The following is a 12,026-nucleotide window of genomic DNA, read 5'->3' as shown; positions in this document are numbered from 1 at the left end:
GTCAGCCACACCTCCTCACTAAGGTAAACGTCTCTGTCTCTTCCTTGCTCAGAGTTGCTCTGAGAACTTTCCTAAATCACTCCTAAGCTAGGACTCCTGACTGAAAATATTTTAGGCTCTGTGAGAGTGTTCTCAGGATGTTTGTGAATATGACCCCTGTTGTTTGTGTGTTGCTGTCATGTCACACTGATTTAATAACATCTGTGCTGTGGGTTCACATATTCTATTGCTTTCCTCCTCTTTGTTAGATCTTGTTGTGTTTTTGAAGGAACTTTATAAAATTTCAATTAACAGAAATAATAATATTAAATAGTAATAATAATAATAATGATAATAGTAATAATAGTAGTAATAATAATAATAGGCGAATAATAATTATTCATGTTTTGGGGCATCTTCTCTGGAATCTTTTTTTTTTCAGTTTATTTATCACTTCATTGCTGTAATTATCAGATAAATATTTATATTTTATTAGCCCCCCATATCCAAAATTATTAATTGTATTAAAAATTGAGCCAATCAGTATTCAATTTTTTGTCCCCGAATTTGTAAAGCGTCTTTGAGTGCCTTGAAAAGCGCTAAATAAGTACCCTGTAATGTATCATTATTAATGGTAATAACAATAATAATAATATATTAATATTATTAAATACAATTATTATTATTGTTATTATTATTATATTATTGTTGTTGAGGCCCTGATCACACAGACAGCGTTTTGATGGTTGCAAAACACGAGGTGCGCCGCTCTACCTTTATTAAAAAATTGAATGCCACTGGTAAAAACAAACAAACAAACAAAAAAAAAAAGCGTGAGCGCCTTTTATAAATAAAAACAATAATATTTTTTTGGACACAGTCTTCTACATGTCAGTGTCACGGTGTGTCTCAGCCGCTCTTTTTATTCATGTTGCCGTTTTTTCGTTTTCATGGTTCATTTCTAATATATATTAACATACTTTTTGGCTTTTTATTTGGTGTTCTTATTTAGTATTTTATATTACTTGTTTTAGAGCTTTACAATTTTTGTTCTGTTTTTGTTCTATACTGTCTGTCTGTAACTCATGTTGCTGCCTGTCTTTTCAGGATACTGTTGAAGAAGAGATTTTTTTCTGCTTAAATAAAGGTTAAAATAAATAATAATAATAATGATAATGATAATATTAATAATAATAATAGCTTACACTTTATTTATATAGCACCTTTCAAAACACAGGCTACAAAGAGCTTCACAAAATCGAATAAAAGACAAAGCAAATAAAACAAGATAAAAGCAATAAAAACGAAATTAAAAACAAAACTAAACAAAAAACAAAACAAAACAAAACAAAACGCAAATGTCACGTGAAGAACACGTTTGAGCACCACAGAAGGCCCGCCTCTCAAATCATCTGATTGGACGATGGGAAAGCGATGACGTAGCGCTTTTCCGCTCTGACTTTTTCATCTCGAGGAGTTCAGAGCGCTGCGACAAAACACCAGACACCCAGACCACAGAAACACGAGGCGTGTAGCGACGCAAACAAACAACAACAACAACAACAAACAGCCTCAGTCTCATTAAAACAATTAAAACAAAAAAGGCGCCTCCAGCTGCTGAAACGCGTTCTCCTCTCCTCAATTTCTTCTCATCTTTCTTTTCTGAAATAGTCACGCGCTAATTCTTATAATTATCTTCTATTTAAGATTTAAATATTATTCAAGAAACTCAGCGAACAGAAACGCGCAGCCCCGCTCTCATCATCTCCTCCTCTTTACGCCTTTACTCTGCGCTCTTTACGCAGCGCAGCCCCAAACTGCGCGTCATGTTTGTTTAGACTTAGCATCAGAGACGCGACGCGGGAGACATAAAGTTTATTCCAGGTTCACAAATCCACAAATAGTGGCGGGACTTTCACTTAACACAGCTGCAGAATGTACCAGCTTCATTTGACCAAACTACATTAAACAAACCAAAAAATCCCTCTGTATTCTTCTATTTTTACTTTTAACCCAGCGTTTCTTTCAGAAATGGTTATGGTGAGATCTTTCGTCCTCTACACTGTGCAAATAATCGTCTTTCATCATCATTTTAGAGCCTTACTTTGAAATTGAAAGTCTCCATGTGAACGTTCAATCAACGTCCTGGGAGAGTTGGTGAAAAAACTTTCACTTTTGAACCATTTCTGAAAGTTTTTCAAACCTCAAAATGCTCTCTGTAGTGGCTCTGACTTTACGCCAATATTACTATGGACCAGTTTTCAGCCAGAAATCAACGCTGACATCCCGGTTGGTGCTCACTGGGCGTGTTAATAGATGCAGGTTCGTTGTTTGTACACGGGGTGGCGCACTAGGACAGGAAAACGCGGGTGATGAGCAGCAGGTGTGTGACAGGGGACGCAAACTTGACAGTGTGGCAGCATGAAGGGTCTGTAGCGAAACTTGGACACTGGACTGTTGAATGGACACCGACTAAAAACTGAGATGAGGCATGGGCATAACATGTTTTATTTGTGTCAGGGTGAGTACGTGTGAGAATACATGCATCACTGCATTTGCTCAAACCAGGGTGCTGGTTTTGACATGAAATATAATGCCAATAAGAGCAACATTATGGTTGTTGGAGGTAAAGGAGACACCATTTCCCTCAGTGCAAACAGCTTTTATTATTTTGTTATTCAAATCTTTATTCTTCTTCTTATTTCAGGCGTTTTTCAGTTCGCTACTCTCCTGCATACATTGTACAGACACCGTCCCACTACCAAAACGTTCAGCTCGTTCAGGACATTTCTGCTGTGACTTTTCATAATTGTACGATTTATGCTTTTTATGATATTAAGCTTTTTTCATTTTTTTGCCCAGTGCATTTTTATGGAGAAAATCGTTAAATCCTCTTCAACCCACTCCACTTTGAAATACTGCTTCTGCATACTTTCAGCTACACAAACCATTCAAATGTCAAAATGTTCAGCTCTGTGAGGATTTTCAGATGTCTGTGGCAATTTGTTTGATATTTCTGCGCCTCCAGCATTTTGTTTTATTTCAGCATTCAGCATCCACACGCATGTTCCGCAGGAAATGCATTTTCTAGTTTACTTTAATTTCACAGATAAGAAACAATAAATTGTGAAGACAAAAATAGCATTAAACTCTTGTGTGTGATTTATCCTGGCTTCATATGAGCAGAGGAAATCTCTGCTAGCTGCTAGGCTAATTATACAATGTAAAATGCCATAGGCTTGTGCTAATAACGTTAGCATGTTGTATTTGTTTGGAAAACGTGTTTAGTATAAGACAGTTGTTTTGTCAGTGAACCTTGTGAGTTGTAATGGAGCTGAATTTCAAAAGCATTGTTTTTTCCTTTCCTGAAATATTACAGCCTACTTGGGGCTACTTTTATTTTAACATGGCCCGAGCGAGCTTAAGGTAAATAACATTAAATTAAATATTTGTTTCAAGATAAATCTGTATTTGCTAAACTGAAGGCAAATTCTAAAGTCTGCATGTGAGACAGGATTGATGCGAACACTTCATTCACACACATTTGACATGAGTGTTATTTCAAAGCGAACTGGATGCACAGGTTCGCACTGGTGTATGAAACCACCATTATCAGAGGCACGGACTAACATTCAGGTTCAGGCTTCTTTAATTGTCATTGTAGTGCTCCACATAGAAACGATACAGTGTTTGACACATGCCACCAATCAATCAGTGTAAAAGCAACAAGTGGAATAAATAAAGAGAATAATCAGTGATAATGCACAGATTCCACTACAGATGTCACACACAGCTGTTTTTGTGTTTGATTTAGAACCAAAAATGAGTTTAACAACATCTCAAACATTGTATTTTTACTTTCAGTTACAATTAGGCTCCATTATTAATTCATATTTTAAGAGAATAATTCAGCCGATAAGCAGAAGAAGAGGTGAGACATGTCCTCTGTCCTTATGGAAAAGAGGAACCAGCTATTTATTGATGATTATGACACTTAAATTCATACAGATAAATGAGATTTGGTCCAAGTGTGGGCCCTTCATCATGTCAGAGAGCAGGAGTCAGCAGGCTGATGTCCACATCTGGCGGAGGTCTTTAACGGAGCCACCAACGGAGGGACAGCATCACAATCCACACAGCAGCTGCCACACCAGCACTGGTACAGGACCCCTCCTCAGTGTCTGTCCTCTCCTCAGTGTCTGTCCTCTCCTCAGTGTCAGTCCTCTTCTCAGGGTCTGTCCTCTCCTCAGGGTCTGTCCTCTCCTCAGGGTCTGTCCTGTCCTCCTGTGGGGACAAGACAGGACCTTAGCTACAGTCAGACTCCTGAACTTTTACATGATCACAGATAGAGGCCTATAATGAGCTTTTTAAGACAGGAGACATGATGTACTTACAGACACTGGTCGAGGTGCTGGAGAGCTCTCAGTGGTGTCGCTGATCCACTCAGCGCAGGGAGTCTTCCTCCCACCTTCATCATCTTACCTAGCTGCTTACACACAGAGAAAATCCAATCCTCGGGAAGTCAGGACATCCTTCAGGATAAACGTTTTGTTCGCTAGCGAGCTAGCATTTACCAGCCCAATCCTGGCAGGAGCCGGCGGGTCCACGGCGTTAGCTGTCCGGGGAGCCCCACACAGAGACCGCAGGTTGTAAGGTCGGTAAGGTGAGGATTAGCTCCATCTATGATCAAAAAAAGTTCAATAGACAAGAACAGACACCTAAAAGACAGTTCTGCCAGTGCTTTTACACACTCACGACTGTCATGTAATGATAAAATATGTAGATCATAAAATATATAACATCATTAATCTAAAAACATTAACTATCAAAACACAAATTAAAATTTAATAAAAATAAGATAATTAAAAAAACAGAACAATAAAGTCAAAATCAAACTAATAAATCATAACTATAGTAAAATGAAAGTCAGGCATTAAAAAAAGATTGTACATGAATATGTGACTGCCCTCCCATCCCCACCCCACTCTGTTTCCAATTGGCTAGCAAATTCACAGCCGGTTAAGGTCAGCTGACAACGGCCAGAGAAGGAGACGGACCCACTTGGAGAGACACAGAGACAGAGCAAGAGAGAGCAACCCTCTGTATCAACCCACTAATACAGACAGGCTCCTATCTGTGGGAGAGGTACCGGTTCAGCAGGCAGAGCATAGTGTATCTATGCAGTTTGCTGGAACCACACATTATAAAGGTCACAGGCTGCAGCCAGTCTCTGAACACTGTGCAGTCAGTCTGTGTTGCACTGAGGTTCTTTGCTAGCGGTACATTCCTGTATAGTGTTGGTGATGCTGAGAGGCTAAGTAAGGCAACTGTTTGCAGAGAGGTAAAAACAGTGAGGGATGAAAATAGGAAACACACCACTGTGGTCTGTCTGTTCCTCATCCTATAGCACACTCCATTAATTTAAGGGGATTTTCCTTATTTTGATATAATAAAGGATAGAGCTTACAACTGACTCCCAAATGATGAGGAATAGATAATTGATTCACTATCACCTGCATTCACTTAATAGTTTTCCTCATCTCCACTGAACTGATGGATTTGCTAAATGTCATTTTCTACAATCAATAGATAAATGTAATGTGATTATTTCCTATAAACTGATCATTTCGGAAATGTCATAATCTACAATCAATCATGTGATAAATGTGATGATTGACATAAAATAGTTTGATTAAATGCCTCATCTGAACATCTGTACACAGGAATCAGATAAATGTGATAAATAGTCTATCACTAATATTAATTTACACATGTGGTGAATTTCATCAGGCAGACTTGAACTGTTAGATTTAATAGGTGTTCTTATCGACATATATTTTGTCCCTTTGATGCAGGATTTATAGAACATGATATTATGCTGAAATGCTGAATTTTCTTTGTCACTTGCGCATTTAGCCTGTCGGTAATATTCTGCCACGCCACCTGCCTCGCTTTATTGACCACTGCAGTATTGCCTTTTTCTTAATTATGTCCTTATAGTCCTCATACACTTCCATAAGGAGCTTTGCTCCGCCGTAGAAAAAGCCTCCGCTCACTCCTTTCCTTTGCTTTTTGACATTTTGCAACATTTTTAGCACTCGACCAGTGTGGGCTTTTTATTTTCCCTGGGCGCGTGCATGAGTTGAGGCTTAACAGGTGAATCAAAAAAATCCAACATGCAAGGAAGGTACCGAGGCTTCTCCTCACTGTTAGCATCACAGTCCCCTCACCATGTTCATGTGTGGTGCTATGCACATGTCCTGAATGTGGTTCTCTCTGATAGCACTGAAACTGTGATTGAGAGTGGATCACTTTTTCATCTTCTTAGTGAAACAGCAGTGTTCATCAGGGAATCTCATCAGAGGATGAACATATGGGAGAAAGAAAGCCACAGCAACAGACACCCATTGGAGAGACACGCTGGTGGGCAAAGCATGACGCTTTAAAGAAGATGTTTGGCTCATTCAGAAAACCCCAGGACTGTCTCTACATTGATGTTTTGTGTACACTGTCAGCCATTCAAGAGCAGAAGACAGTAAAAGGCAATGTTTGGACCAAAGCAAGGGGATACAAAGATGGCCTTCTCAGACATGAGACGATCCTTACAGCTCAATTATTCATGAGAATATTTGAGCAGACACCATTGTCAAAGTACCTGCAAACAGGAGGGATGGACATCCCCTCTGCCCACAGGATGGTGATCTCTACACATGAGGCCCTAAAACAGATGGAAAGGGATTTCAAGGCAGTCAAGGATGCAGCAGACAATTTTGTCAAGTGGGCAAATGAAAAGCTGGAGGAGCAGGATGAGGAGATGGACATGGAAGTGGAGGCTTCACTACCTCAGAGGAGACCGAAAGAAAAAATCCATGCCAGGAGAGATGTCCCAGGATGAGACATCCAGTGATGCACTGGAAACCTATGAGGTAAAGGTCCACAACCCAATAATGGACACAGTTATTGAGGCCATTCAGAGAAGATTCCTGGCACATGGCAGTCTATATGCACACTTATCATTTGTGGACCCCAAAATCTTTCCACAAATCAAAACCAGTGCTCTTCCTGGTTCTGCACTCCAAGATCTCGGCAGGTGCCTGATTAAATTTGACAGTTCAGCAACAGTTGACAACCTGCAGTCAGAACTGAAAAGCTTGGCAAGTGGAAGAATATGCATCCAGGACTGTGGAGGAAGGACCTGACGGTGTTAGCGGGGTGGTGTGAACCCAAAAGCCGTACGTAGGACCACAGAATCAGTTCAATCACAGCTTCTTTTATTTTCAGCACACGGTCAGGTTCAGGGCAGACAGCAGAGAGTAGTCTGACTAGAGAGAGCAGAGAACTCACTGCAGACCAGAGATCGGTCTGCTGCGGACATCCACCAGCCGGGCAGACAGAAACCAGGAGGACAAGGCAGAATGTGACACATGGAAACAAGGAGGAGATGAAAATTATCAACAAAGGCTGTGCCTCTTGCAAAAACTGCCCCCTGTGTTGCTACCAAATTCTCCTCAGATTCAACTCGCTCACAGTTGCATGTCATCTTGGTCTTGCATACAAGTATTTACTGACCCTCTCAGGTAGCCTGTGAGCCGTCATTTTCGACCCTTAAATTCATTAAAAGCAGGCTGAGGAGCAGCTTATCTGCAAGCAAGTTAGAGGCTTTCATGTTGATGGCCACAGAAAAGGACATCCTCATGGGCCTGGACACAGACACTGTCATTGACAGAGTTGCAGAGAAAAGTGAACTCCTTCAGAAGCTCCTACTAAGGTGAGAGGGTGTTTTTAATATTAACACCAGTTCTATTATTCAGTGAAATGCAGTATTCAAAATTACATAACACTGATGGTGGGACTCACAAAACACCTCCCTTTCATGGATCCCTCTTTGCTCCTCTTAGGAAGCCCTTGTCTCTCAGGTTTTGTTGACTGTTTGTTTTCACAAAGTAAGCAATATTCAGACACTGAACTCAGGATACCTCTGTGTGGATTGGAATGTGAACTACCAATGTTGATCTGGCCGCCTTGAGTCTCATTGAGACTCATTTGGTGTCAGTCCAGCATGGCTGGCAGCATGCAGCACTTAGACTAGATCTCTCCCCCACTGCTGGAGAGGCAGAAGTGAGTAGTGCCTGTCACCTGGCCTTGCAGCCCTGCAGCCTGAACCTCTTAGTCTAGTCTAGTGGGTCGGATTGGACCCTTCAGTGGCCCGGTTCTGGCCTCTGCAGACTGCCTGCAGGTTAGGCAGGGGCTGATGTCTGGCGCTTTGACATACATGAGTCATTATGGCCGTCATCTCATTATATCTTTCTCACCATCATCATGCACACTCTTTGGTTTGCTTTCCTTATTTTGCAAACAAGTAAAGTCACAGACAAGATGAAGGGCCTGTGAAAGAGGCACCAGACACGCCTGCAGAGGACAGAATGTGTCCGTTAATCGACTGTGTATTTGACCTTGGAAAGGTGCGGTTAGGCTCAGGAAGCGGAATCACCGTGCAATGCAAGAGGCAAACAAACATGCACACAGGAAACAAGAATGCCAGTCATGGACATCTGACATTTTGCAAATGTGAAAATACATCTCCAAGAATATCAGAACCGTTTTGCCAGAGGGGTTTGACTTCTCTCTCTCTCTCTCTCTCTCTCTCTCTCTGTGTGTGTCATCCTCAGTGATGGGAGGAGGTTTTAGCTCATTTACTGAAGTGAAAGTACCAATAGGCTACCACTCTGTGAAAATGCTCTGTTATGAGTAACAGGGTTCTCTGCACATCCTCCAGCAATATGCAGCTGTATCCCTAAGCTTAGCCACCGCTGCTGAGAGGGCTGTGAGGCGACTCCAGATGGTTTGTAAGGCAGGGGATGACTTCACCTGCTTCTTCAACAGCTTCACTTCCCTGTATCACACTCCCTCACTCTTGGTAAGCGGTTAGAAAATGCCTGCTGCCTCTCTTCAGGTCTGAGGATGTGTGGTCCAGTTCCCATGCGTTGCAACAGGAGGAGGAGGTCTAATTCAAACCACTCCCGATAAGTGTGTAACAGAAAGACAAACCAAAGGCAAAGAGGGAGAAGCGTTTATAACATTTCATCTGCAGGCCGTTTCCGTCTCTTTCCTGCCTATGAAAAAGGCCTATCTGTGGAGTGATGTGATTGGCTAAGGGGAACCCGTCCATCTCATGAGTCACCGCTGTGACAGTTCCCCTGTTGTTTCCACAGGTCTACACAGCCCGGGCTAGCGCGGAGGGGAAGGGCGATCAGTATGTGAGCAGTCAGTGAGTGAGTGTAGCCTATGAAGGCTTATGGAGAGCGGGGAAAGAAGGGAGAGGAGCCCAGAGTGAGGCGAGCAGCAAGCGGGGGGAGGCAGAGCAGAGCAGAGCAGAGCAGAGAGACGGTCTGACCTGAGCAGGAAGCAGGCAGGGAGTAGCCTATAGGTTATATTCTATTCAGCAATAAGTAAACCAACTTAAAAAGAAGACCACCTACATTGCAACCTTGTTTATGGAGTTCCTGAGCTCAAACAACTTAGAGCCAGTTATAAAACGCGTAAAACCTACAAGACAAGACAAATGAACAAGCGTGGAAACATGCGTGCGGCCATCTGGGTTGAGACACCAGTGATCAAATCTTAATATAGGCTATAATAAAAATAAAGTTAATTATTTTTATGTAGCTATTTATTTTTAACCTTTAAAAACCTCGAGATTAAAAGTCTCTTGTTCAACATGAGTTACAAACAGTAGGCTATAGAACAAAAACACAGAATAAAAAATGTAAAGCTCGAAAACAAGTAATATAAAACACTAAATAAGAACACTGGACACACCGTGACACTGACATGTAGAAGACTGTGTACAATAATAATGATAATAACAATCATTATTAAAAAAAAATAATTACTATTTTATTTAAATAATAATAATAATAATAATACAGGAATTATTATTATTATTATTAGAATAAAGTAAGCATATGGATGGTTGTACAATATATCATGTGAATTTATATGTTGGAGTATTGTGTTGCAGCCTGTCGCGAGGGAGCGCGGAGAAAAGCGAGTAGGCTATTATACATAATGAACAACTGTCAGTTCATGTTTATACAGTGAAAGACACTCGTCGACTTGCCTCGCTTTCTCCTGGCTTGTCCACTAAAGTTTCTTGAAGTCCTTGTGTGGGTTTAATCCTCTGGACGTTAAAGTCCTCCGATATTTAGTGAGTCTCCTCCGCCGCTCGGGCTGTTTGCCTTACACCGGCTACCAGCCCTGATGTGCGGGGAGCTCGTCTCAGCGCTCCGCTCCGCGTTCACTGCCTCCAGTTAATCCAGCGTTTACAGGCGAACACCATCAGGGACTGGGCTGTAACTACGGACCAGTGTCCGACGTGGGCTACTTCACAGTTTTCCGCTTCTTATTAACTTATTACTTAAAGCACTTGTGTTTTGTGTGGCGCACAGTAGAGAGCGGGCCCCTCCAACAATGTGTTGGCCCTTATTAGTGACTGCCAACTTGGAAATATGACTGCGTCATGTTTATTTGTTATTTTTTGTTTGTTTTGTCTTTGAAAAAAAAAAAGCCAGGATCATCTATTAAAATATATAATATAAAATTTGTGAATTAAATGAATACGTTCTTATTTTTTAATTTTGTTTTGGCTCATTGTGTAGTATACACTTGACTATTTTTCCTGATAGCAGCATTTAGTTCACATGAAGTTCAGTAATACTGCACAGATTCCACTGAGGATGGCCCACAGAATTATTTTTCTATTTGTTACAAGAGGTGAGACATGTCCTCTCTCCTTCCCTCAGAAACACAAACACACACAGACACAAGTGAAAAGAGGAACCGGCTATTTATTGATGATTATGACACTTAAATTCATAGAGATAAATGAGATTTGGTCCAAGTGTGGGCCCTTCATCATGTCAGAGAGCAGGAGTCAGCAGGCTGATGTCCACATCTGGCGGAGGTCTTTAACGGAGCCACCAACGGAGGGACAGCATCACAATCCACACAGCAGCTGCCACACCAGCACTGGTACAGGACCCCTCCTCAGGATATGTCCTCTCCTCAGGGTCTGTCCTGTCCTCCTGTGGGGACAAGACAGGACCTTAGCTACAGTCCGACTCCTGAACTTTTACATGATCACAGACAGAGGCCTATAATGAGCTTTTTAAGACAGGAGACATGATGTACTTACAGACACTGGTCGAGGTGCTGGAGAGCTCTCAGTGGTGTCGCTGATCCACTCAGCGCAGGGAGTCTTCCTCCCACCTTCATCATGGACTTGACCCCGTTGCTCCCCCGTCTCAGTCAAACAGTCAGAGGGTAGTTGAGTGGAGCCTTCCAGCTTTGCTGATTGATCCAAAACGCTGCTGACTTGTATCAGCAGTATGAGGAGAAGGAATGTCACCGCTCTTCTTGCCATTGTTGGTTTGATCTTCGCAAAAATGTTAAATTTACCGGAGCCGTTTCTCCCCCGTGGTGTGCAGGGAAACAGAGACGGTGGAGATGGACTCTATATATGCAGAGCAGGGTGAGGCGCTCCTGCCCCGCCCCTCCTGCCAAGGCGACTACCCGTGCTAGATGGCCCGGGCCCTATGGACAGCCCGGTGCGAATCCATAGGGTCGGTGGCTCCGTTAAAGACAACTGCTCACAACACTGCAAGCTGTCAATAGTGTATTACGGGACATAATCTACATTTCATCTTCAAGCCACTATAAATAGATCTACTTTAATAACTCACACACTCACTTTTTATCACTACATTCAACCGTATCATGGCTATAAACTTGTTTTAGGTGTGTTCTGTTTGTTTGGATGATGCTGGTGTGATTGTTTTAAGGAATATATGGCCATTCATTGAAAGCTCTAAATGAGAAATGAGTTTGTTCATCTGTAAATCTGAGTTTTAGAGTCTATTTAGTGTCCTGTTGTAATATATCAGTGTACAAACTACTACTCATTAAGTGTTAATTAAAAAAATGGATGGCCCGGTGCGAAAGCTACCGGGCCATCCATAAAACACTGTTGTTAAATTCAACAGGAGTCA

This window comes from Epinephelus lanceolatus, chromosome 22 (assembly GCF_041903045.1).
Source record: "Epinephelus lanceolatus isolate andai-2023 chromosome 22, ASM4190304v1, whole genome shotgun sequence".
Classification (NCBI taxonomy): domain Eukaryota; kingdom Metazoa; phylum Chordata; class Actinopteri; order Perciformes; family Serranidae; genus Epinephelus; species Epinephelus lanceolatus.
Note: the sequence above shows the minus strand (reverse complement) of the source record.